Here is a 25,884-nt window from a genome sequence, read left to right on the forward strand (position 1 = left end):
CTCAACCAGCCCCGCTGAGTCTGGTGGTGGGCGAGCCCCCCGCAGCTCTGAGCGCAGAGAATTCGTAGCCGGCCCGGGGCCCGGCCCGCGGCCAAGGACGCGATGCAGGTCAGAGCAGAGCTCTGCGCCTGGGCGGGACACCCCCTCGGGCAGGCCCCTGGGGTCCACCAGAGGCGTCAGAGGCCAGGCGGGCTGTGGCCCCACCGCGGTCCACGCCCTCTCCACTCACTTTTTAAGTCGCTAAAGTGCTGTGTCCCAGACAATATTCTGAACACTTAAGTGATGGAGGGCAACGAGGTGAGTGTATTATTTGGGAGGCAGTCAGATGTCAAACATAGAATATGTTCGAGAATAAACAAGGTAATTCCTGAGAGTAGTACAGTGCCATAAAGAAGATATAAGATGGGCTAGTTTAGACTGAGGGACAAGGTAGGGCTGATCCGAAGAACTGACGGTTTGATCGCCTCCCACATATTGAAAAACCTCTGGTCCTGAGATCTGGGGAGGAGCATTTCAGGCAGAGTGCCGAAGGCTTTAAGGACAATGCAGCTGGGGTATTAGAAAAGAAAATAAAGGAAGAGAAGTAGTGTGTGAGCCGGGAGAAAACAGGTAGGGGAGAGTCAGGCACACGCAGCATAAGTAGTCTGAAAGGCAACGTGAGGTTTTACAGGGAGTTTGGATTTTATTCTAAGTGCAATGGGACACTGCTGGATTTTGTCAGGCAATGATTATATTTACATTTACATTTTCATAGCCAGAAGGAACTACATCAATGGGTTAATAGAGACCATCAAGGGGTAGAGGGGAAATGAACAATTTTTTCTTTGTTTCTGTGCGTTTTTCTGTAACGCCCAAACTTTGACAACTAGAAACAAATAATAATTTCTCTTTTAAAAATCATGCACCAGAGAGCAATGCAAGCTAATGGCCACCGTTTACGTGGAGCCATTTACAGGAAGAAAAGTCTTTTGCCATGTCATCCCATTGCATTTTCACAATAGCCCCATGAGTTAAGTCAGACCATTCGGAAGGCCCAGACTCTAGCAGAAAATGTCAGAACTGGGACCAGAATAAAGTTTCTACAGCCTTTGCCCAGGCTGGCTGATTCTGCCACACAGTGAGGCTTCTGGGGCCCTTAGATCTGCCTTAGATGCATCCAGATACCCAGAGGCCCCAGGAAGAAGTCATGAAATTACTGCCCCCTACCCCCTCCCTGTCTGAGGGAGAGAAGGGAGGGCACAATGCCCCCAGTTGTACGTGGCTAGTGCAAGAGCACGTGTGTGCAAGAAGAGGGAGCTTGTCCACGTGGTAGATGCTCCATAAACATTTGTTAATTAGTGAAATGACTTGCTTTCAGGAAAATGCTGCTTACTCTTGGGAGGTGGTTTAGCTGACTTCACAATTCATTAGCTGTGTGATCTCAGGTTAATTATTCTACCCTCCAAGCCCAGAGTCATCTTCTGTAAGATGAAGATAAAGCCTGTACTTGCTCACCTCTGTGAAGTGTGATAGTTGGGGGCAGGCTCTAGAACCAGACTGCCTGGGCTTGAATCTGCTTCTACTCAAGACCTCAGTTTTCTCATCTGTAAAATGTGAGTAATAATACCTGTCTCCTAGCACTGATGTTAGGATTAAATGAATAGATGGAGAACTTTGAAGAGGTCGTAGCACATGGTATGTTCTCCTTAAATGTCAGATAATATTAGCATTAGCATTATAGGGAGTTTGCATCAAGGGAGAAGCTTTTGGAAGCACAGAACTTAACACAGGGTGCCAATAAGGCTGCTACTGACTTTCTACCACCATTCCTGCCATGATCACTGTTTCAGTGATTTTTAATTCACCAGCCACCCTTTTGTTTAGAAAGGAGACCCCTTACCCACCAGGAGGTCCTTTGCCTAGTTAAACAATAGATCTACTCTCTCTCATCTCAGGAGGTTTATCTGTTCAAGGTCATGGAAAGAACCCTCTGACATTTTCCGGGGTCTCTGTCTCTAATTCATTTAAGGAGCCACTTTTTACATTTCAGGCTTGACATTTGCTGAATGACATGAATGGAGCCTGCTCAGGTGAGCAGCCTGGGGTCTGTCCTCCGCCCCTGTTTTCAAGCCTCAATTGTTTGAGGACCACCAATAATTGTGCAACAGCTGTATACCCCTGGTCTACTGGGTCTCCTGTTCCCTCATTATTTTTCTTGAATTTGTCTCACATTCAAAGCTCAAAATATGTTGCTCCTAAAGGGAAGCATACTCATTACTATAAATGGAAAGCCACAAATAGAAGCTACTCATAAAAAGAAATATTATGCAAATGAAGCAGTATTGCTGAATTCTAGAGGAATAGGGTCGCCCATTGAAGACTCTAGGCTCATGAAGCCTTTTAGATGTTCATTTAAATGGGAGATCTGGAGAGGTGTGACAGACATTAGTGCCCCAGTGGGGGCCTTCTTGGTGTAATAAGGATTGAGAAAGACTTTAAAAAGGAAAAACTCTCTAACCACCTGATTCTATCTTTTTATTTCTGCGTCTGTTCACCTCCTAGAACTTTCTCGTCTGCTAGGGGCTCCCTTCTATGCTGTTCAGTTCTTTACTGAGAAAGGTAAGGCATGAACAGCCCATTCTGTGCTTCTCACTTGTCAGGTCTCTTTAGGAAGGTTCTTTGCCCTCTCTGAGACGCCACTGCCATGCTTTTGCTAAGTTGTGTCTGATTCTTTGTGATTCCATGGGCTGGAGCCTGCCAGGCTCCTCTATTCATGGAATATTTAGGCAAGAATACTGGAGTGGGTTGCCATTTTCTACTCCAGGGATGTTTTTGACCCACGGATCAAACCCACATCTCCTGAGTCACCTGCATTAGCAGACAGATTCTTTACCACTGTACCACCTGGAAGCCCCTCTCTGAAATGAGGGAGCTGGATTAGAAACATAGTCTTCTCAGATGATTTTCAGGCCCCCAAAGTGTGCTTGGCTACCCATCCATGTTTTTCCCCTGAGGACAGAGCAGGAGTGAAACCCACCCTAAGGATGGTCTCCTGGAATAGTTCAGGTCCCTGGATCTCCATGAGAAGCAAAGAAGTAGGATTTGCCACATAGTCACGAATGAATGTATGTTTCCAGAGGAGTGCATTTTCTGCATTTTGAACTGAGCAGATGGCTGTGTTTGAATGAAAAAGGAAATAGCCTAACCCCTCTCTGCCCAGACTACGCCCTAGGAAGAAATGACAAAATGACTTCAGGTTTCATCCCCTCATTCAGCAGCCCCTGCAAAGGTTTCCTTCATTAGAGATCCTGGTAAATGCTGCTGAGGCATCGCCCCTAACTGATTCCTCTTTCCAGGCCTCCTCCCTGCTTCTAAATTGCTTGGAATCTGCCGCACCTGTGTGTATTCAGATTCTTTAGCCTGGCGTGTGCGCCCCTCCTCAGTCTGGTTCTAACCTGCACTTTCAGTTCTGGCTGCTGGAACGCCCCTTCCTTGCACCTCCTGCTTCGGGCAACCTGGTTCCCTGGCACAGAGTAAGTGTGAAAAAACGTAATTTAAGAAAAGAATTTGTCTTATGCCAGGATGCCTCTACAGTCCTTTTCAACATGACCCTTTCTTGAGGGTCAGGGACGAATGGTGATTGAAAACTTCCTGTATGCCTGCCGTGGTGGGGTGACCACAGTCTCAATTTGCTGAGGATTTTCCTGATTCCGGCGCTAGCAGACCAAGAACCAGGCAACCCATGTGACAAAGGCAAATCAGGTCAGTCGGTCACACTGTGTGTGAAGACTGCATGTGCCTTCCCTCCGTGGGACCTCCGGCACAGTGGGGGAGGAGACAGTAAACAAATTATCCCGCAGAGAAATAAGTCATTACAAGCCGTGGCGAGTGCAAAAAGAAGGCAGCCCCAGGACTTCCCTGGTGGTTCAGTGGTAAAGAACCCACCTGCTAATGCATTGGACATGGGTTCAGTTCCTGGTCCAGGAAGATCCCACATGCTGCAGGGCAACTAAGCCCATGAGCCGCACTGACTGAGCCCAGGTGCCCTAGAGAGGTCCCTGCAGTGAGGAGTCCACACACAGCAACGAAGAGGGGCTCCCGCTCACTGCAACTAGAGAAAGCCCATGCACAGCAACGAAGACCCAGCACAGCCAGAAGTAAATTAATAAGAAGGCAGCTGTGAGCTGACTGATGTGGGTACGAAAAGGAAAACGCAGGGTCCCAGCCCTGAAGAAGCTCCTGGTTGCAGCTAGGAGAGAGGAAGATACACAGCTTGTTTAATGTCAAGTACCAAGTGTAATGGATCAGAAATGCACACTCCCTTTTCCCTGTTCACAATTCACCATTTCTATTTTAATTGCGGTGTCAAGCATCAGAAACTCACTGGTAAATTAAATAGATAAACATCAATCAAAAGGGCATTACAAGGAAAAGCTGAAAAACTAGGGGGCTTTGAAAGAGAGAGAAATGATGGTTTCTTAGGGAGCTGAGAGAGTAAAAAAATATGTCAGAACAAAAGAACATGCCTTGTTCCATTTCCATTAGAAAAACTGACTCAAGCCATCCTCTGCCCGTGGGTTTCTCTGCCCAATATTCTAACTCCAGTAAGAAAGAATTTGATAGCCAAGCCTGGGTCTCACGCCAACCCCTTGGCTAGGCTAGGGTGGCTACCATGATTAGAAATTCACCAAAATAGTTTGTGATGGGGCCCTGGGGAGTGGGGTGGTTGCTAATGGCAACAGAAAAGCCAGGATACTGGGAAGGTGAAGGCCTCAGTCACCTGTATCCCTCTTTGTGAGGCGGTCCAGACACCGCCTGCCCGAGGCCTTCCTGCACTGTGCTCACAGCCTTCCAAGGAGCTCTGTTGGCCTTATGTCCAGAATATCCTGTTCTATTGTGACCATGGACAGCCCCATGCTGACGTCTGCCTTCAGCTGATGGCACCTTGGCCATGCCCACCTTAGAGTGTGCGCTGGATCCGTGGGCACAGCCTGCGCATTTCCTGGCACAGAGCCTTGCTATTAAGGACTTTCGAGAGAGTTCTAAAAGAGCCCATTGCCCTGATGATCCCACTCGCCTTCCCCCCGGGCCACTGCCCTCGAGCCAAACCAGCCTTCTCTCTGCTCCTCACCCACTCAGCCTGCTTTGCTATCCCTTCTGCCCATTTGTCGGCTCTGCTGATCTCATAGCTCAGCATTGGGGAGATTTTGTCCTCCAGGAACATCTGCTGACATCTGGGGACAGTGTCAGCTGTCACACTAGGGAGCAGGCTGCCACCAGCATCTTACGGGTCGAGGCCAGCGATGCTCCTAAATGCCTCGTAAAGCACAGCACAGACCCCTGATAGACCCCCCGACAGACCCCCCGACAGAGAGCTACCAGGCCCCACACGCCCTCGGGCTGAGGTGGAGGAGTCCAGGGGTGTGGCTGAATGCCCGCGGCTCTGCTCCGAAGTCCTCCACGCCAAGAGGCCTTCTCTCACCATCTCTCTCTCGCCCCCTTTTGTATTTTCCTAAAATGATTGTGTCTGTGTATTCAGTTGCTTATTGGGGGCCTGTCTCCTGTACAAAAGGGTCAGCCCTCGGAGAGCAGGCCCCCATGGGCCTTGTTCCCAGCTGGCGCCCAGCCTGGAAAGCAGCATGCGGCACCCTGTGGGCTGCTCCACAAAAACGTGATGAGTAAACGTTTCACAGAGGACAGTGGCTCCACCTCCTCGAAGAGCAGAGGTCAGAGCACTCGGCTATGAAGTCCAGCCCTCCTCAGACTGGCCATCTTGGGATGCATTTGAGTTTGTTTATTTCCCCAGCCAGTTCACATTTAGCCTGTAGCAAGTTTCTGAAGCCTCTTGTGACTCAGTTTCTGCATCTGTCAAGTGGGGCTATGTTTATTAGCTCCTTCCTTGCAGAGACTGTGGTGGAGATGAAATAAATTAACCCACAAAACACTTAAGAACATGCCTGACTCAGAAGCGCCTTAGTAAATGCCATCTCTCATCATCATCATCACAATGACTTGGCCAGAGTAGGCGGTGGAGATGACAGAATGGGCTCTGGGGCCCTCCCAGAAGATTAGGGGATTAATGCAGCTTGCAAAGCCAAAGCTGTCCCCACTTGGTTTTGCCAGCTCCTTCTCTGTCCATGAAATAAACCAGATGAAGCCTTTATCCATCTCTTGTTTTGAGAAGGAGGCTATCAGGAACTGTGGATTTGATGTGGCAGATGGTGCTGTCCTTGAATTATGAAACCAAAGGAGGAAATTAAAGTGCTCCATTGCAACAGATATGGGCCAGAAGGGCTAGAGGGCAGGGCCTGAGCCACAAAGGAGAGTGAAGGAGGTGTTTTATCAGCTGGACAATGGCTATTCCTGAGAGTAGCTGGAGTCTACTCTCCAGCTAAGAATAAGAGATTTTATAGCATAAAATCATTTGAGACTACTTTCTTCATTTTATATAAGCAAATGAGGCCCAGAGAGGGAGAGTGACCCTTGAGGTCACATAGCCAGTTAGTGGCAGAGCAACCCACACCTCTTGTTTTGTTGATCAGGGTATGTTTTCCGTCCCAGGCCAAGACCGGGGGCAGCCTCTGTCCCAGGGCGTCCAGACTTCGAGCATCTCTGCTCTGCAGAGACTGGGGTACATGTACTCCATGTCTCTCCCCAGCATACTCATACTCCCAGGGGAGTATGAGCCAGAGCTATGGAACCCTGTCTGGGCCTTAGAACCTCAGTTTGCTTATCTGTAAAATGGGAATAATAATAGGCTCTATCTCACAGCGTCACTGTGAGAATTTGGTGAGTTACTATCATATCAAGCATTTAGCCATGGGCTTGGCACATAAAATGCTCTGTAAAATGTTGGTTCTTATTATGGCTCCAGAATTGACTAGGGTCTAAAGGCCCCTAGGCTGCAGGCCCCTCAGAGGCAGTGCCCATCTACAGAATATCTTTGGTCCTCTATGCCATGCCAAGCAATTATCACCTGCCAGGACCTCAGTAAACTGTAGTGGCTGACAGCTGGCCCCCTTACAGACCCCCATTTCTCAATGGGTACAACATAGCACCAGGAAATGCTGCCAGCAATGCATGTGACTTTGGTCACTAGTTTAGACTTTAATCGTAAACAGATAAAGCAACCCTCCTGTCCAGGAGTGAACCAGCCTCGTGATGAGGGCAGTGTTTGTTTCCCATCCTTCCTCGGCAGGCAGAGTGGAATCTTTCCCCAACTCACTGTGGGCTATTTGCATTTAAATTGGTTTTCTCTCATTATAGAAATCTCTTAAGTCAGCTGCAGTTTCCATTTTCCCCGGCATCAGCCTGGAAGCTCCATTTCTTGCTCGAGGGTCACTCATGCCTTCCTCCTTCTCGCCGACAGTGAGATGTGCTCACCTGTTTTCATCGTGGACACCAGATAGCCTGCAAACGTTGCCTGAATCCCAGGCAGGCTTGGCATGTTTTTCCCAGGAGGAGGTGGAAGCTGGGGAGGGACTGGAGGATTCTGGCCCCTGCTATTGCAGTAAGGAGACCCTGGGGGCTTCATCTTCTGCATCTAGGCCTCATTTTCTCATTTGCTAAAAAAAAAAAAAAGAAAAAGAAAAAAACATTGATCAAGTAAGTATGATGCTAGGTGCTTGAAATGCAGAGATAAATAAGACACATCTACCACCTCCCAGGAGCTGCCTGTCTAGTAAAGGAGAGAGAAAAGAATACAAAAAAAAAAATTTAATGTAGTCAAATAATTGCTTTAATAAGGATCAAAATAGATTCAGCCAGAGCATAGGCTTTCAGATAAGGCTCATCATAAACCATGGTCACACACGGGCACACACACACACTAGCTAACATATTTATAGCATTCCATGTGTGGCCGGGGATCTTTCTAAACAAATAATACATTAGATCTATATTACATCTATATCTATGTTGAGCTTCCCAGGTGGCACTAGTGGTAAAGAACCTGCCTGCCGACACAGGAGACATAAGAGATGCGGGTTTGGTTCGGGAAGATCTCCTGGAGAAGGGAATGGCAACCCACTCTAATATTCTTGGCTGGAAAGTCCCATGGACAGAGGAGCCTGGTGGGCTACAGTCCCTAAGATGGCAAAGAGTCGGACAAAACTGAAGTGACTTAGCACCATATATGTGTGTGTGTGTGTGTGTGTGTGTGTGTGTGTGTGTGTATGTATGTATGTATAATGTGTATGTGTGTGTGTGTACATGTTCAGTTGCTAAGTCATGTCCAACTCGGACACCGCATGGAATGTTCATGTTCATAGGCTCTGTCCTGAAGGCCAGGGGAAACTATGAAGTGGTCAATTTGGTTACAAGGATCGCTGTAGCTCTGGTGTGGAGGACTGCCTGGACAGGGACACCAGGAGACACTATAATCAACAGACGGAAACAAGAGGTGTGAGAGCTACAGTTGAGCCAGCATAATCAATAGTGTCAGGTGGGGGGGTTCTCCAGCCAAGAGGCACTCCTGCTGCCCAGCGACGTGTGGTGGGGCTGCACCTACCCACAGAAGATGTCCTTATCTAGTTCACCCAGACACCTTGTGGGCTGGTGGTGGCCCTTGTGTGTGATAGTCAAGAGGGGTGGGGAAAGCACTGAGCGAAGGCTGTGGCATTTGAGGAAGAGATGGGGGACCGAATGTATGAGATAGTGTGGGCCAAATAATCTGGTCTTGGTGATCAGCCTGATGCCAGGGCTTGAGGGAGAGCCAGAGATGGGATGGTGCCCGCTGTTCTGGTTGAGCTCAATCAGCTTTAATCCCACTTCAGTCTAACACCAGGGGGTCGGCAAACTTTTCTGTAAAGGACCAGACAGAAACTACTGTAGATTGTGCAAGCTCTGAGGTCTCGGATACAACTACTGAACTCTGCCATTATGGTGCAAAACACCCACAGACATTGTGTAAGGGAATGGTCGTGACTGTGTTTCAGTAAAACTTTATTTACAGAAACAGACTGTGGGACAGATTTGGCCTGGGAACTGTCATTTGCTGACCGCTGCTTTATGCCATCAGGTGACCCAACCGCCAAGGCGACCAACTCACATAGCAGGTACCCACTGAGGAAGAGAAAGGCTCACACCTCATCAGGTACAGACAGATCTCATATCTCTTCTCGAATGATGTCTTCCTGTTCACAAACACTCATCTGAATTAAAGAGTAATTCCAGTGTCGAGTTCCTGGAGCTCAGCTCTGGTGGAAGGGACATCATGTCTCACTGCAGCCGTGGAGTCTCTGTTACAGCCACAGTGGAGGCCTGGGCGCGTATTTCCATTAGTCACAAATGCAATGCAACAGAAACACTAGCTCACCTCCACTGAACACTCACTTTACACCAGACACTGGGTCAAGGGCTTTACTTGAATGATCTCCTTTAATGTTGACCAAACCTCAGTGAAGCAGATAACGTATATTATGTATCCCCTTTTTACAGATGAGGAAACTGAGGTACAAAGAGGTTCAGTATCTCTGAGGCTGGAAACCAAGCAGTCCAATCCCAGAACCTAGGTCCTCAAGCACTCTCCAACACTGACGTCACAGGCCTACCTGGATGACCACGGTCTTTATGACAACCCCCCCATGCTAGCCCTAATACACTGGACAGCTGGCCAAGCGCTTGGGAAACTTTTGTCTTCTGGCCTGCGTGGCACTCTTATTAAAGACCAGCAGTCCAGCAGACATAAACCTGCTTCTAAACCAAACCAAATCAACAAGGTCAGTCTCTCCAAGATCTCTGTTTTTGAGCAAAATGGTTGTCAGAAGCGAGTCTGGATGAATAGATTGATATCTGAAGGCATTGCATCTAAGGGGGCAGGGGAAGAAAATGAGAGAGAACAGCTGATCTCCATGGGTTCACTCTGCAAACACCCAGCGAGGGCCTTGTCGTCCCCTGTCCGTGCCCTCCTGGAGGGCACTGGCTGGGAGACAGCCAGACACAGAGCAGACCATCTAAATGCCCTGGGCATCACAGTGTGGTGATCCAGGGTAGGCTGGGGAGAGGGGGCAGGGACATCTGTCTTAGCCTGAGCAGAGGCACCTGGAGCCCAGCCCAGACAGTCTAGGGGTAGGGTGGTGGTGAGGGCTATTCCCAGGGAGGGAACAGCGTGTTCCAAGGCAACGGGCGGGAGGTGAAGTCTTGCTGGAGTGAGGGAATCCTGTATAAGGGATGCGGCTGGAGATGTGGGGAAGTTGGCCCCCAGCAGTTGGTCTGGACCACTCTGGGATGGAGGCCACCTCGTTCTCAGCTCCTTTCTGCAATTAGAACAGCCTCTGAGTTCTAGAGGAAACACAAATTGCTGGTCAGAAATGGCGATGCCAAGAACACTCTGCTGACGCTGCGTTAATAGTAAATCACCTCTATCACATCATCGGTTTCCCCCTCACTCCCAGGGGCTGTGTCTTGCTTATATTCATGGACAGTTTGAAAGTGGGCAGATATTCATATTCCCACCACCCTTGTTGTATCAGCCAAAATAGTAACAGCTCTTGTTTGGGGGCCTCTCACAGTGGCTAGCAGTGAGCTAAGTGCTTTATAAATAATATCCTGTTTAACAGAGGAGCAATCTGAAGCTCAGAGAGGCATCACAACTTGCTGATTAAGAAAAGAATAGATCCAGGATCCAAACATACACCTTCCTGACCTCTGAGCCTGGAGACTTCCCGCTCAGCCTCTCAGCCTTGACACCATAGAATTTAAGGACTTTGTGGATTTCTGAGAACATTTTCATCTTTTATTATATTGGCTCCTCCAAAGAACTTCTGAACTTAGCAGGTAAAAAACCCTGGGCTCAGAGAGGTACAGTGTCCTCCCCAAGGTCACACAGCTTTTAAATAAGGGGCCAGCAGGAGACTTGAACTGAGGTCCTACCATCCCAAAGCCAAAGCTCTATCTTCTTTATCATGGTTTCCAAGTCCACAGCAAAGAAGACGGACAGCTAAGGTCACATCCTTGGATGATTCTTATTTTAACCCGCCCCCCCGCCCCGAAACCCATGTTCTCTTAATCTCGACATTGGCTGGCATGTATTCATCAAGCAATCAAAAGACAAACGCCTCAGGAGAGCAGAACGTGCAGACCACAGCCAAAATGACCTCACAAGGAGCAGGTTGTGCCAAGCAAATATTTCCTCTGACAGAACGGCAGGCTGGGAGATAAGGCTAAAGGCACCGACGCCGTCGTTTCCCTGGTTCTGAAGAACAACTTCGATTAGCTCCACAGAAACACCTGCGGGGGGCGAGGGGGGGAGGTCACCCCACACACACCCACAGAGGCATGCGCCCACACAGACACTGACAGACACGTCTCCAGAGACATGCATGCCAACCGAGAGATGCAGACAGACGCAGCTATCCACACACCCCCGACTCAGACACACACACACACGCTTAAATACAGACACAGTCAGAGATACACAGTCACACAGAGACATATGCAAACACACACACCTACACACAAACATGCCTGCCTCCCCTTCTCACGCACACACCAGAGGTACGTGCGCACAGTCACACACACACACAGAAATGGAGACACACAAGGATGGTCACAGACACACATCCACACACCAGGACACATCCAGTACCCCTCGCGGCCAGGAGGAGCCTACTCCTCTCAAAACCCTCGTCCGTAGCCTGCAAGTTACATCCTTCCCAAACTGGAGCCTCTGAAAGCTGTATGCCTCCAGCGTCCATGCATGTTCTCAGCTCTGCCTCGGCCTGGTGTCTTCACCCAGAAACTTGAAACATACCCCAGAAGCTGTGTGCAGTTGAGAAAGACTCCACACTTTGGAGTCAGGCTGGTCTGTGTTCTATGATAGTTGAGGCTCTGCCAGTCACTAGATGTGGGGACCTAGACAAGTCTCTTCACCTTTCTGAGCTTCAGTTTTCTCATCTGCAAAAGGGGCTGATAATCCCTGTGATGAGCCCATTGAACGGGAGCCCCCTGAAGTTCTGGTATTCAGCAAGGACCTCTCCATGGCAGGTATTTTTGTTATTTGAATGTCTGCCTGCCTCCCCAGCCTGGAGCCACCTTGTAGGTAGGGGTCTTGTCTGTTTCTACCCAAGTCTGTTTCCAGGGCTGAGCAGTCTGCCAGGCACATGGTAAGTGAAAGGGAAAGTGCTAGTCACTCAGCTGTGCTCGACTCTAGGACCCCACGGACTGCAGCCCGCCAGGCTCCCCTGTCCACGGGATTCTCCAGGCAAGAGTACTGGAGTGGGTAGCCATTCCCTTCTCCAGGGGATCTTCCCAACCCAGGGATTGAACCCAGGTTTCTTGCACTTCAGGCAGATTCTTTACTGCTGAGCCACCAGGAAGACCTGGCACATGATAGGTGTTCAGCAAATATTTATGAAATAAGCAAGTCCATATCCTTAGCTCCTAGTACAGACCAGGCACACAGGATATGATCAACTGCAGTTACAGAGTGTTGACAAAAGTGATACATGAAAATATAATTGCAATCATGGACCAAGCTCTAATTGTACGTCAGGCATGTCTTTTGCAGCATTCCATGCTCTCCATGACAGGCATTCATTTTGTAGATGAGGAAACTGAGATCCAAAGAAGTCGTTTACCAAGGTTACCTGATTTCCTGAGGGTGGCAGCTCAAAACTGGGAATCTGATTGCTGAACCTAACTCTAGACTCCATGAGTAAATATTTTCCTCTGGTGACACAACTCCACTGATGATGTCTACAGCCAGCTCTGCTTAGTTACAATGTGGACTAACTCTTTGGAGTGAATTGTCATCTTCAATCCCTGGACGTCTCCGTATATAGCATCTGTCTGGAATATCTTCCATGTGGCCATGGTTACATTTTTTAAATATTACAATCCCAAACTCCTGATGTCTGCATTTCTCCTTGGTCCCTGTCAGCTAACATCTATCCACTGATCTATCTTTCTATCTATGATCTGACCATTAAGGCCCATTCTGTCCTCAGATGTTTTTCCTCTGTGTTCTTGTAAACTACACAGCCCCAGCCTGAATCTGTCAAATCTGTTTTCCTCTCTCTTGCATTGGTACAATTCAAGGGTTTCAAACTCAACCCACCTGTGGGCCAATTAAGCTACTTTGCATGACAACCACATTTGGCAGTAATTAAAGGCGAACAGTTGAGCATTTTGCAAATCCTGAAAGGTTGCTACACTTGTACCAGCCTTGCTTCTGCACACCTTAGAAAACAGACTCAAATCCCCACCACCCCTCGCCCAACAATTTCCCTGAAAAAGAAGAATTTTATGAAAGATTTCTGTCTCTATTCAGGGTCGTGCAAAATGGTAACAGCCACAGGCTATGGAGGCCATAATTACCTTTCCACACACAGGAAAATACAAATGTCTAAAGACAGTGGCCACCTTGCATGCAGGGGGCCAGGGCAGGCTGCAGTGACTCATCAGGCATGCCAGGCAGCCTCTTTCCCCCTGCAAGCAGGCTCCATACTCACTCACAGCTTTGCCAGGTGAATGAGCGGAACAGAGGCATCTGACAGCGGGGGCGTTTCTATTTCTGATAGCTTAAACCCTAACATGACACAGGTGGTTTTTAAGACTTTTTTTAGTGAAATCATCCTGGGGGAAGAAAAAGGGTGAAAGTATTAGTCGCTCAGTCATGTCTGAGTCTTTGCAACCCCATGGACTGTAGTCTGCCAAGCTCTTCTGTCCATGAAATTCTCCAGGCAAGAATACTGGAGTGGGTAGCCATTCCCTTCTCAAGGGGATCTTCCCGATCCAGGGATCAAACTCAGGTCTCCTGCACTTCAGGCAGATACTTTACCATCTGAGGCACCAGAGAAGACCAAAGTCATTCTCTTGCTTCCCAATTATGGCTCTATTCATTGGAATAGTCACTGTGAGCAGATTTTTAAAAAATAATACACACATACATATGGTATATGTATTAGCCAAGCAATCTGTATTTTCCCTATCCTTGCCACCTCAAATCCCTCCCCCAACTCTCTCCCTCAGCACCTGCCTGAAATTCTACCACGATCAGGTCATTGCACGGGGTTGAACTTGGTCCTGGTGTGGGTGTCGGGGGATGGACTGTTTGATAGAACAGCAACTTCTTAGTGTACAGAGCAGGTGGGTGGGAGGGAAGGCATGCTGACACAGCAAAGAAGAGAGGCCCTGTGAGCCAGGAAGGGCACCAGGCCCTTCACAGAAGTCATCTCCTCAGACACCCACAGGCCCCAGTCACCGACTCTCTGCATTTCAGAGGTGCTAAAAGAGACTTTCGGAGAGAGGAAGTGACCTCCCCCCACCAAGCACTCACAGAAAGACCAGGATGCAGGTTTGTTTGGCTTCAAAGGCTAAACTCTCTCCTCATATCCCCATCACCTCCCAAATGTTTTACAGTCCTACTAAAATGCTGCTGAACACACCACACTTTGTCCACCTGGGGATGACAAATGTGCTTTCAAGTGCCAATGTCAATACACTGGCGGAACCAGGAAAATGTCATATTTCCTGGGAAAATGGGTCTATTTCACTGAAAGGGTGGAGATGAGGATGCAGCACGCATGTGCGACCAGGAGAGCTCGGTACAAAGACCTGAAGTGCAGAGGATGGTGGAGAAGCAACAGGCAGGCCCCGGGATCCCTGCACGGATGGCTGAGCCCCAGAAAGCAGCCCTGGGGTGCTCTTCTTTGGTGAACTCTAGTTTTTGTATTTATTTGGGCCACAGTGCATTTTACAGTCAGCTGCTGCTGAAGAATTCTAGTTGACCATGGTCCCTAGCAACTACAAGAAATTATTGGAGTTCTGAGGCTGCCTCTGTGATATACATTTTTTTGCATTTTATTTTATTGCAGTATAGTTGATTTGCAATGTTGTGTTTCTACTGTATGGCAATGTGATTCACTTATACATATATATATATACATTCCTTTTCATACTCTTTTCTATTATGGTTTATCACAGTACATTGAATACACTTCCCTGTAGCACTTATTTTCTACTGTCATTTTAAAAATGATCCGTTCTCCATGTTAGACTATAAACTCTAACATTTTTATCTTTGGTTCTCTTTCCTATGATGGTACCTTAATAGAGTAAAAGCTCTAACCGTTGGACTAAATCAATAATGAGTTAATTTAGTCATTTTATAAGGGAAGGGCTTTAACTAACTAAAACAAGACACCTTCCGTGTGAGCCTAACAAGAGGCACAGGGGAAGACAGACTGACATGAGCTTTTCTGCTCTAGAGGTTTCTGCTGAGAAGCTTCCTTATTCACAGAGTCCTAACTCCAAACTGGACTTCAGCCCAAACTCACCCTTACCCCCTTCTCCAGGCTCTTTCTCTTGGGGTCCCCATTTTGACAGCTCGGTAGAAGGCACCATCAGAGGTTGTGGGGTCATCCTGAGTTCTTGGCTCTCTGTGCCCGCCCCCCCCCATTTACCAAGTCTGGGTGGCCCTGCCCTCCGGGCTCCAGGGACCTGGTCCCCTGCTCACCAAGTCTCTCTGCTCACTGCAGGCCTCTCTTTCCTTGTCAAGGTGGCTGCACCAGGCCCCTCTCTGCTCTTCTGACTCCAGCCCATCCTTCCCGCCGCCCCCCCTGTCCCCCCCACCGCCCAGCTCAGAGAGAACGTTCTAAATCACAAAACCGGCCACCTCGCCACATGCTCAAAAATCCTCCCCTAGATCTCCATTTTCTGAAGATAAAATCCAAATGTCCAGACCTGACATCCAAGACCTTCTGTTACCAGATCCCTGCCCACTTCTCCAGCCTTATCCACAGCTGCTCCCCAAGGCACAACCAGAACCCTCCTCTGTCCAAACGGGCGGCAGCCCCTCAGAGGCCCATCTCCACGCCTCCCCTTTAACCAGGCTCTTCCCTGCTGAGGCCCCTTCCGGCTTCTCCAACTCCTCTCATTCTTCAGCTCCACTCCGGCCTCGAAGGCCCACCCCTCCCGTCTGGACGGCCCAGGTGGGATGCCTCCTCTGGGCCTCCATGCCCTCCAGCGTCACTCATCCCCTGGTGTCAGGAGTCTGCTTTTGCGTTTTTAAGAGGAGATTCTCAGGAGGTTGGACAGAACTCGTGGCTTAGTTAAAAACATTTGGAGGAAGATATGTCAGAGCAAGATGCTGCACTGTTCCCTGCTGGCCGGAAAAGTGTCCCTGGGCTGTGCAGAAAAGGACTGGGGCGGGGACAGTGAGAGTCACTGCCCTGACCAAACAGGCCTGTGTGCGCGGCTCCCCGGGCCCGGTAAGGGGACAAAGTCCCCAGAGGAAGAACCTGTGGGGTCTCTGAGCAGAAGGCAAGGAGGACCCCCAGAGAGGAAGGAAAGCCCCAAAGCGCAGCAGTGTCCACATGACATGTAGGCGACGGGGAGTTCAGACATCTCTCAGAGTTTACCACAATCCTGTGAGGCAGAAGAAGTCATACAATGACTCCTGTGAGCCCTAGACTGTCACAGAGGCCACAGAGTCACCTGATCTGAGTTAACTCACAAACAAGAACAAGGGACCGCTCCATGGTGTCCGCATTGACCAATGACTGAATGATAAACGCCACTGAAGGTGACATCAGTGACCAGTGGCCTTCCTGCCATCACCGAGCACGCCAGCATAGACGTGATTGCTGGGGAGTGGAGGGAATGCTTCGACTGTGATTCAGCTGAGACCTGCCCCAGCTAAATAGAGGCTCAATAGAAACTGAACCTAGGCATAATAGAGAAACACAGATTTTATATGTATCCCACACCTGAGTTTGTAGACTGAAAATCCTACCCATTACACGTGAATGAAGGAAATAACACAGTTGATAAAAGTAACTTGGCCAGTAAGGCACACATATTCAGAGCTGGGCTGAGTAAAATTTCAAGCACCCTTCCTTCCTGTGACAGGAGAAGGATGGCTTCTCTGCAAGAATGAGGCTGGAGAGGAATTCTGAAAAATGAGTAGAACTAGGCAGGGAGGGAGACAAGAGCTGCCAAGCAGACAGAACTGCACATGCAAAGGCCTGTGGTAGGAAGGAGCTGGGCTCATTCATGGAGGAAATAGACTCCTGTGTCAGAAACCCTGAGAGTGAAGGTGAGTGAAGAGACAGAACACTGGCGCTTCTGACTCTCCCTCCTCAATCCCATTTAGTTTGGGCTACACCTAGTGACTTATTTCTAACAAACAGGATAAGATAGCCATGGATGCCGCCTCTGAGATTAGGTTCTAAAAGACTTCCCTCTTGCACCCACTCTGTCTCTGGCTTTATCCCTTGTTTGTTCTGCTGAAGCAAGCTGCCATATCGTAAGCTACGCTACGGAGAAGCTCTCATGGCAAGACGCTGAGAGAGCCTCTGGCCAACAGACAGCGAGGAGCTAAATCCTGCCAGTAACTGCAGGAGTGAACTTGGAAGATCAGCCCTGAGTTGAGGCTTGAGATGACCACAGTCTCCTGTATAACTTGGTTGCAGCCTTGTGCAAAGCCCTGAGCTAGAGGACCCAACTAAGTCATGTACAGATTTCTGACCCACAGAACTAGTGACATCATAAACCCGTGTTGTTTTCTAAGTCACTGTTTGGGGGCCACTGTTACACAGTGATAGATAACTAATGCAGCTGATAAAGTAGGCAGGTATGAGATAATGCAAAATATTTTTTATTTTGGTGGTTAGTCTTAAGATTTTAGTAAATTCTCCACAAGGAACCTGTGTGTAATTCACCTGAGCTTCTGACTCTGAATGTTTCTGATTCATAAAAAAAATCTATGTAGCATTAGGAGTTGTATGTAAGCTAATATTAGATTCTCTAACATGGAAATGGTATGGAGCAATAGAAAGTTGGAAGGGACAGGAACTAACCTGTGCTGACAATCTATGGAGAACCTGCTGCTGCTGCCGCTAAGTCACTTCAGTCGTGTCTGACTCTTGTGTGACCCCATAGATGGCAGCCCACCAGGCTCCACCATCCCTGGGATTCTCCAGGCAAAAACACTGGAGTGGGTTGCCATTTCCTTTGCCAATGCATGAAAGTGAAAAGTGAAAGCGAAGTCACTCAGACGTGTCCGACTCTCAGAGACCCCATGGACTGCAGCCCACCAGGCTCCTCCGTCCATTCCAGGCAAGAGTGCTGGAGTGACCAGGTTCTTGTGAAATGCTTTTGCTTCCAGTGTTGGCCCAGGCACACCTTTCCAATGAAACTAAAGAAGCTTTGACTATGGCAGGGACAACATTTTACCCTTTCTCTTTGCTAAAAAGAACCCCTATATTATTGGGGTAGGGGAATCTACTTACCCAGTACACTTTCCCAGCCTCCCTTGCTGTGTGCATGTGTGGGGAGGTAGGCAGTAAGATATAAGCAGAAATCACTGGATGGATGTTTTGTTCTTAAATGTTGACTCATCAGAGAAGCACACTCTCTTGTATTTCTCTTCTCCTTGCTGGTGCCTGGAAATGTGGGCACGATGACTGGAGCTGTGGCAACATTTATGACCATGTATTGATCTTGATGCTGGAAGCCACACTTCAAGGATAACAGAACAAAAAGATGGAAGGAACCTTGGCTCCCTGGAAGGGATGACATGGGAGTCACCATTCCAAACCTTGACTCTTTTCAGTGTCACATGAGAGAAAAATAATTCTTTATCTTGTTTAAGTCATGATTATCTAGATTTTCTCTTGCAGGGAGCTGATAAACCAGTCAGTCCTAAGTAATACTTGCATTCTGAGTAAGGTACTTAGCTACATTTTGGGATTTCACTTTTAAATTGCTAAGACTCCAGGCTCTCAGAGAAAGATTTTCCCTTTTGCCTCTCCTGATTAACAGTTATTAGTATGCTTTTGAATTGTGGTGTTGGAGACAACTCTTGAGAGTCCCTTGGACTGCATGGAGATCTAACTAATCAGTCCTAAAGGAAATCAACCCTGAATAGTCGTTGGAAAGACTAATGCTGAAGCTGAGTCTCCAATGCTTTGTCCACCTGATGCGAAGAGCTGACTCTGGAAAAGACCCTGATGCTGGGAAAGATTGAAGGCAAAAGGATAAGGGGGTGGCACAGGATGAGATGGTTAGATAGCACCACCAACTCAATGGATATGATTTTGAGCAAACTCTGCGAGATAGCAGAGAACAGAGGAGCCTGGCATGCTGCAGTCCATGGGGTCCCAAAGAGTCACACATGACTTGGCAACTGAACATCCATAACAACAACGCTCTTCAGAGGAGAGCAGAGGGGCCTAAAATTTCCCGAACTTTACCCCATACAGCATACTCTACCCATTATTAGTACTTATCTCACAACATATTTGTGAGCTGGGGCTATCATCCCATTTCACAGATGAGGAAATGGAGGCTCAGACAGATTATATCACCCTCCAGGGAACACAGCTAGGATCTGAACCCCGACCTGTCTGACCCCATAGCCTGTACTTTTTCTGTTGTTTTCCCACTGTCTCCCAGTCTAGAACTCTGAGTCCCAGTTCAGGCAGAAGATGGGACAAGTCAGATCATCCTGAGGTCCCTGGACCAGGCTGCCCGGCTCTCACTCAAATCTTCTAACTGCAGCCACCGAATGAAGGCTTCTCTACTGCCAGGTGACTAAAGCAGACGGCCCAGCTGGTCCCCCCTGTAACTCACTGCCATCCTGTTTACTGGCCATCTGGCCCTCATCTCTGTGCTTCTCTGACTGTCCCTGCTCAAGGACCCTCTTAAAGGGACAGAAACTCTCCTTGGTTTCATAAAGAACCTCCATTCCTAAGTGAATGTATTTCCAACCTTGACCAGAGCAAGCCTGCCAAAGAAAAGGCCAAAACCACAGGGTTTTCTGGGAGCCACACAAGTCTATTTCTGACCTCACATTACAGCATCCAAAAGGATTACCTGTTCTAAGCAAACACACTCAAAACCCGTGACAGGAATGCAGTCAGGGCCACCTGACTCCTCAGCAGGCTCCAAATATTCCCCAGCGAAACTTGCTTTATCCTGTTCAAAACTCCTCTGTCTGTCCCAGGAGAGACTGGAAATATATTCTTTCTAGGAGCTGCTGGAAAATTAGCCCACATTAGTAGAAGCCTAGATGATGCTGAATTGGGGACAGAAAGGTCCATTTGAGAGAGGAAAAAAAACGTTCTTTGTAACCAGGACAAGGCTAAACCTCCCTTCTCTCCATTGGTCCAAATCTATGCCAGCCTCCCACTGGCATCCGTGGGTGTGCTGAGAACAAGCTATGGATTTCTATAGAGACTGTCGCCATGGTACTAGGGGCCTTATTCTGCTATTTCAAGAGGAAAAATAATCAAAAGGTCAAAGGAAGAAAATCTACCATAGAGCTTTTCAAACTACAAATATTTGTAATGCTTAGCGAGTGTCAGCCATAGCAAGTTGGGCTGGGAGAGATGGCCTGTCTTGCAACCCCCAGGAGTCAAGCACAAAATTGGGCACTGCCCATATGTGATCCGATTTCTTTCTCACAACAACCTCGAAAGGGCAAAACAGTACAATCCTCATTTTGTCAAGTGGGGGAAAAATGAATTTAAGGAACTTGTCCATGGGCATCAGAAGTGTCATACTGGACAAGACCAAATCCCAATAGAGGGTCCATTTAGGGGGTGGAGGAGATGCTGAATATAAAGTACTGTTTGATCTGTTTACGGAGACATGGGGTGAATTAGGGAGCTGACAGGCAGTGGAGGGAGAGGGAGGAATCAAGACGGCAGAGAAGTAGGACGTGGAGCTTGCCTCCTCCCACAAATACATCAATAAATACACCTGCAAGTGGAACCATTTACACAGAACATGTACTGAACACTGCAGAAGACCTCAGTCTTCCAAAAAGGCAAGGAAACCTCCATGTAATCAGGTAGGCTAAGATCATGGCATCTGGTTCCATCACTTCATGTCAAATAGATGGGAAACATTGGAAACAGTGACAGACTTTATTTTCTTGGGCTCCAAAATCACCATGGATGGTGGCTGCAGCCATGAAATTAAAAGAGACGCTTGCTCCTTGGAAGAAAAGTTATGACAAACCTAAAATGTGTATTAAAAAGCAGAGACATTACTTTGCCAACAAAGATCTGTATAGTCAAAGCTATGGCTTTTCCAGTAGTCATGTATGGATGTGAGAGTTGGGCCATAAAGAAGGCTAAGTGCTGAAGAACTGGAGCTTTCAAACTGTGATGCTGGAGAAGACTCTTGAGAGTCCTTTGGACTGCAAGGAGATCAAACCAGTCAATCTTAAAGGGAATCAGTCCCGAATATTCATCAGAAAGACTGATGCTGAAGCTCCAATACTTTGGCCACCTGACGCAAAGAGCCGATCCATTGGAAAAGCTCCTGATTCTGGGAAAGATTATAGGCAAAAGGAGAAGGGGGTGGCAGAGGACAAGATGGTTGGATGGTATCACCAACTCAATGGACATGAGTTTGAGCAAGTTCCCGGAGGTGGTGAAGGACAGGGAAGCCTGGCATGTTGCAGTCCATGGGGTCACAAAGAGTCAGACACGACTGAGTGACTGAACAAAACAAAAACTGGGTAGGACAAAAAAAAAGAGAGAGAGAGGGAGCTGATAGGGGTGCTGAGGCAGCTGGGAGGAGCACAGAGAAAATCGCACACTGTCTGTTGGCCTGAGGGGCAAGGAAAGAAAACATCGTTATCAGCTAGTGGGGACTGCAGGGGAGAAAGCTCCCCTGGACTTGGAGCAGCAGGAGCTGGGCAGAGAGTGAATGGGAGGGGTGGCAAATGAGCATCTCCAGCACAGGGACATCTACTGACCACAACTGGGTGCTGCCAAGCCCCATCCAAACAACTGAGGATGGAAGGGGAATGCTTCCCAGTAGGAACTGGCAATCACTACGCTAATTCTGGTTAACAGCCACCAAAGCCAGTGGCTTACATGAACAGGCATTTTTTTTTTTTTTTTTTTTTGCTCGTGCATCTGAGGACAAATTGTGCCCCTGCTGGGGTCTCCTGGGCCAGGTTCCAGGCTCCAGGTTGAGCTGGGTCTGCGCCACTTGCTCCTCATCCGATGTGGATTTTCTCATCTCGGATGACAGGTGCACAGACCAAACCGCACAAGCACACGGAGGCCCTCTGCTCGCGTCGTGTCCCCCACGTCCCACCGGCCAGCACACGCCTCCTGACCAAGCCCAATGACAGTGCCATAAGTGGATAAAACTCCGGCTACTCGATTGAGAGGCACTGAAAACCCATGAGTTGAATAACATGATGTATAGCCCTGTTCTACAGGAATGAAGATTAGAAGCAATATTTTAATCTACCATCTTCCCCAAAGGAAAATAAAAATGTTAATATCAAAAGAAGAATAGAAATAGATTCAAAACTACCCATGTCAACCACAGTGGTCTCGTGAAATGTTCATTTGGACAAGCTGGAGAAGTGGGGGCGGGGATGAGAGTATGTTCGCTGGATTCTTGGGGTCAAGTCTCAAAAATTAGTAAGTTTGTAGAGATTGGTGCGGGGAAGGTCTCTAGTGGAGATTTCAGGACTCTGAACTCAATGGCATCCCATTCGTGACATTTACAAATGACATGATGATTACATTCCAGAAATTACAAAGTTAGGGGCCACAACCCAACTGAAATACTTGGATGCACTGAAATACTTGGGGCCCTAAAATATTGTGAACGGCATGTATGAGAGACTGAATCCGATCACATGATGTTCAAAGGGTAAGTCATTCCCACCAGGACTCAAAATCTTGACCACAGAGACACCAGATTAGGGGCTTTCACTTAGTTCTGGGATTCTAAGTGCAGTCCCTCTCTGCGCCTCAGCGTCTCCTTCGGGGCTGATAAGACCTGCCTTGGACAGACAGGGGAGGATTCTGAGCAGCACTGTGCGTGAGCTGAGCCTGCGGTCTAGGAGGTGCTCCCTGCCTGCGGGTGCTGCACACCTTTGCCTGAGTGGCAGCAGGTGTGCCTGTCACCTGGGGACCCCAGCTGACTCAAAGATAACGCTGCGCTGGGTGTGCACAGCAGAGAAACTGAGCTGGAGCCCACTCCAGGTGAAAAGCAGGTCCCATTGCATTTTAGCCCTCATCTGCAGCGACTCATTCAACCTCAGGTATCTTGCTTAAAAGTGGGACCTTGATAAAAGGATCAAGGAAGAGTGCCAGGGAAGGCAGGGGAACTCAGCATCTTTTCCAACCAGAAGACTTTAAGGAATTAGGGATCTTGAGTGAGGACAGAGTCATAATGCCAAACATTTGCCAGAGTGAAGCTGAAGGGAGTGACCTCTATTTGGCATGCAAGGCTGGATCCAAGGTTGGAGGCTGTTGGATGCCCGTGACAGGCTGTGGATTTAGGCTCAGAGTAGGGAGGGGCTTGGAACCCATCACTGTGCTCTGAGTTTGAAATGTACTGTCTTATTACGGGGCTCCCCTGGTGGCTCAGACGGTAAAGTGTCTGCTTGCAATGTGGGAGACCAGGGTTTGATCCCTGGGTCAGGAAGATCCCCTAGAGAGGGAAATGGCAACCCACCCTTATCATGGGGCTTGGGTCAGATAGATATTGTCCAAATCCTGGCTTAGCTTACTTCCTATGTGACCTTGGGCAAACCCTTCCATTTCCCTGGCCTCTGCCTGGGTCAGAATTCTGCTCACATAAAATGCTAAGGAAACGGTAACAGATGGCAAAGATTCTGAGTCTGCCTGCCAGGAAGAATCACCTCTCCCTCCAGAACTAGGGGGGAAGCAGAAGCCATATGAGGGGAACTACTGAAGCCCCGTTGGCACCAGTGGAGAGTGAGACAATGAGAAGGTCACTGTTTATTGCCCCTCTCTCAGCAAAATGGCAATCTCTCAGCAGACAGGAAGGATGGAGGCACTGTTGACTTTTCGGGCTATCCCTCCGGGATCTGGCGCTAGACCTGACATCATGGAGACTGATCAACACTGGAAAGAAAGAAACAATGAGGGAGAGAGGGAGAGCAGGATGGAGAGCATTCCATATGCTTAGCATTCCTCCCTCACAGAATCTTATCTTCCCAAGAACCTGATAAACTAGGAATTATCACCCCTCACTTTCTGAGTAAGTGCAAATTGGGCTCAGCAAATTGCCTTTTGCAATGTATGAGACCTGGGCAAGTTACTTCCCTGTTCCTCAGTTTCCTCATCTGAAAAATGGAGGTGGTGATAATATCATCTGGCTCATAGATTTGTCATATGAGTATTGTTTTGGCACATGATAAATCTTGACTAAATCAAGTGTTTGATTGGAAGATTTTTCCTTCCATGCCATGCACATCTACAAACAAATATTTAAGTGGTTCCATCTCTATAATCAATGCCACATACATAAATTAATTTTCTTTCCAAGGTTGAGGCCTGAGCACAATTTTGATAAACCACAGCTGTCCACATCTCCCTAAGCTGGAGCTTTTTTTTGGAGGGTAGTGAAAATGCGACACACGGCAAAGGAGGAAAAATCACTCTCATAAAATAGCACTAAAGCAATAAATGCAGATCATGGGATTCATGAGGATGACAACCCACCAGTGTCTATGAATATTTGATCAGGTTGGCTTTCAGGAACGTGGTCAGGAATTTGCAGGCAGGCTGTGGTTCAAGCTTGCAAGTGATATACATGCAGGTATGAAACTAACTCCTGCACCTGGGCAGCCCTTCCACCAGAAATTTCTGCCCTGCCAACTTGACGCAGGTAGTGAATCAACCGAAGGGACCGAGGCCCAGACCTCCCCAGCCCAGAGTGACCCATGTGGCCAGTGACTCCCCTGGCGCTGACCTGAGATGACGCTATTAACAAGGGCTGAAAGCCACTCAGCCTGCTAGGGAAGATCTGGGTTCGTGTGAACCAATCTCCAAGTCCCAAGCTGTCCTCCAGCCCCTTTCAGGGACGGTCTGGGAGCAGCTCAGGTTTCCCACTGCCGGGGCCTGTCTAAACAGATCCCATTACACCCCAGCAATGTCTCCCTGAGCCAGGGACACCCAGCTGGGGGAGGTCAGCTTTTGGTTTTCCGGACCTTGGGATGAGAGGATGTCAATGGGGCTGGCAGTGTCCACCCCTGCATCCAGGCCTAGGGTTGCTACTTGAAGCTGCACTTAAGAGGGCACGCCAGGTTTGAATCCTAGATCTGCCACTTTCTAGGTCTGGGGCTTGAGCAAATCCCTTAGCCTCTGAGCCTCAGTCTTCTCATCTGTGTGAAGATATAAAAGTATCCAGCTTTCACATTTATTAGGAGACACAAGTGATATAAACCACACAAAATGTTTCACATGGTGATTAGCCATGATTAGAAGCACTAGTGCTTAATAAGTCTGAGCTATTTTTATCGTTTCTTCCCATTGTTACTGCTCAGGGCATGTTCCTAGGAAACAGAATTCCACACTGTACTGGCCAAATTCATCTGTTAGACCTAAGCAGAACAATGAGATAGTCTAGTGCTCAACCATTTTTTAGAGATTGAGACTTTGGGGCCTACCTGCTAGGCAACTTCCTCCAGGTCACGCAGGTAGCTGGTGGCAGAGCTGAGCCTGAATCCAGGCCTTCTGAGGCTCCTCCTCCTCTTCCTCCTCCTTCCTGTCCTCTCCCCACCCCCCTCTGCATTGCACTCTCCAGCAGACAGTGTTTGTACACGTATCTGTCCCCATCGCATCAGGTTCCCGCGGAATCAGGGCCACGCAGCCTCATCTCATTTGCATCTGTCCTTCTCTCCTGCAATGCATTCTGGGAAGCTCCTCTGAGCTCTGGGAATTAGCATCCTTCTGACAGACTTCTTCAGGTCCAAAGGAAATCAACACCTCTCTAAGATTTCTATTTGCCCTCAAATTTCGGCCCCAAGCCTCAGTAATATCTCTGTTCCTCACTCCCTCCATTTCAAAGGAGAGCTACAGAAACACACCTGCCTCCGGCTTCTTTTTGTGAAAGCTAAGATAAATGTTCAGGGCACAGGGGCTTTTCTCCTCACAAGGCAGAGGAAAGGAAGAG

The 25,884-nt window shown here is 48.3% G+C and overlaps 1 long non-coding RNA gene across 1 annotated transcript in view; it reads right to left on the reverse strand.

Annotated features, from left to right (window-relative positions):
• Window positions 1–4,310: 4,310 nt before the first annotated feature.
• LOC139038286 (uncharacterized) overlaps window positions 4,311–25,884 on the reverse strand; it is a 59,251-nt gene continuing 37,677 nt past the window's right edge. The window contains exon 3 of the long non-coding RNA XR_011491276.1: window positions 4,311–7,544. This is a non-coding gene — a long non-coding RNA (uncharacterized lncRNA). The remainder of the gene's footprint in view (window positions 7,545–25,884) is intronic.

This window comes from Odocoileus virginianus, chromosome 14 (assembly GCF_023699985.2).
Source record: "Odocoileus virginianus isolate 20LAN1187 ecotype Illinois chromosome 14, Ovbor_1.2, whole genome shotgun sequence".
NCBI classification, from domain to species: Eukaryota; Metazoa; Chordata; class Mammalia; order Artiodactyla; family Cervidae; genus Odocoileus; species Odocoileus virginianus.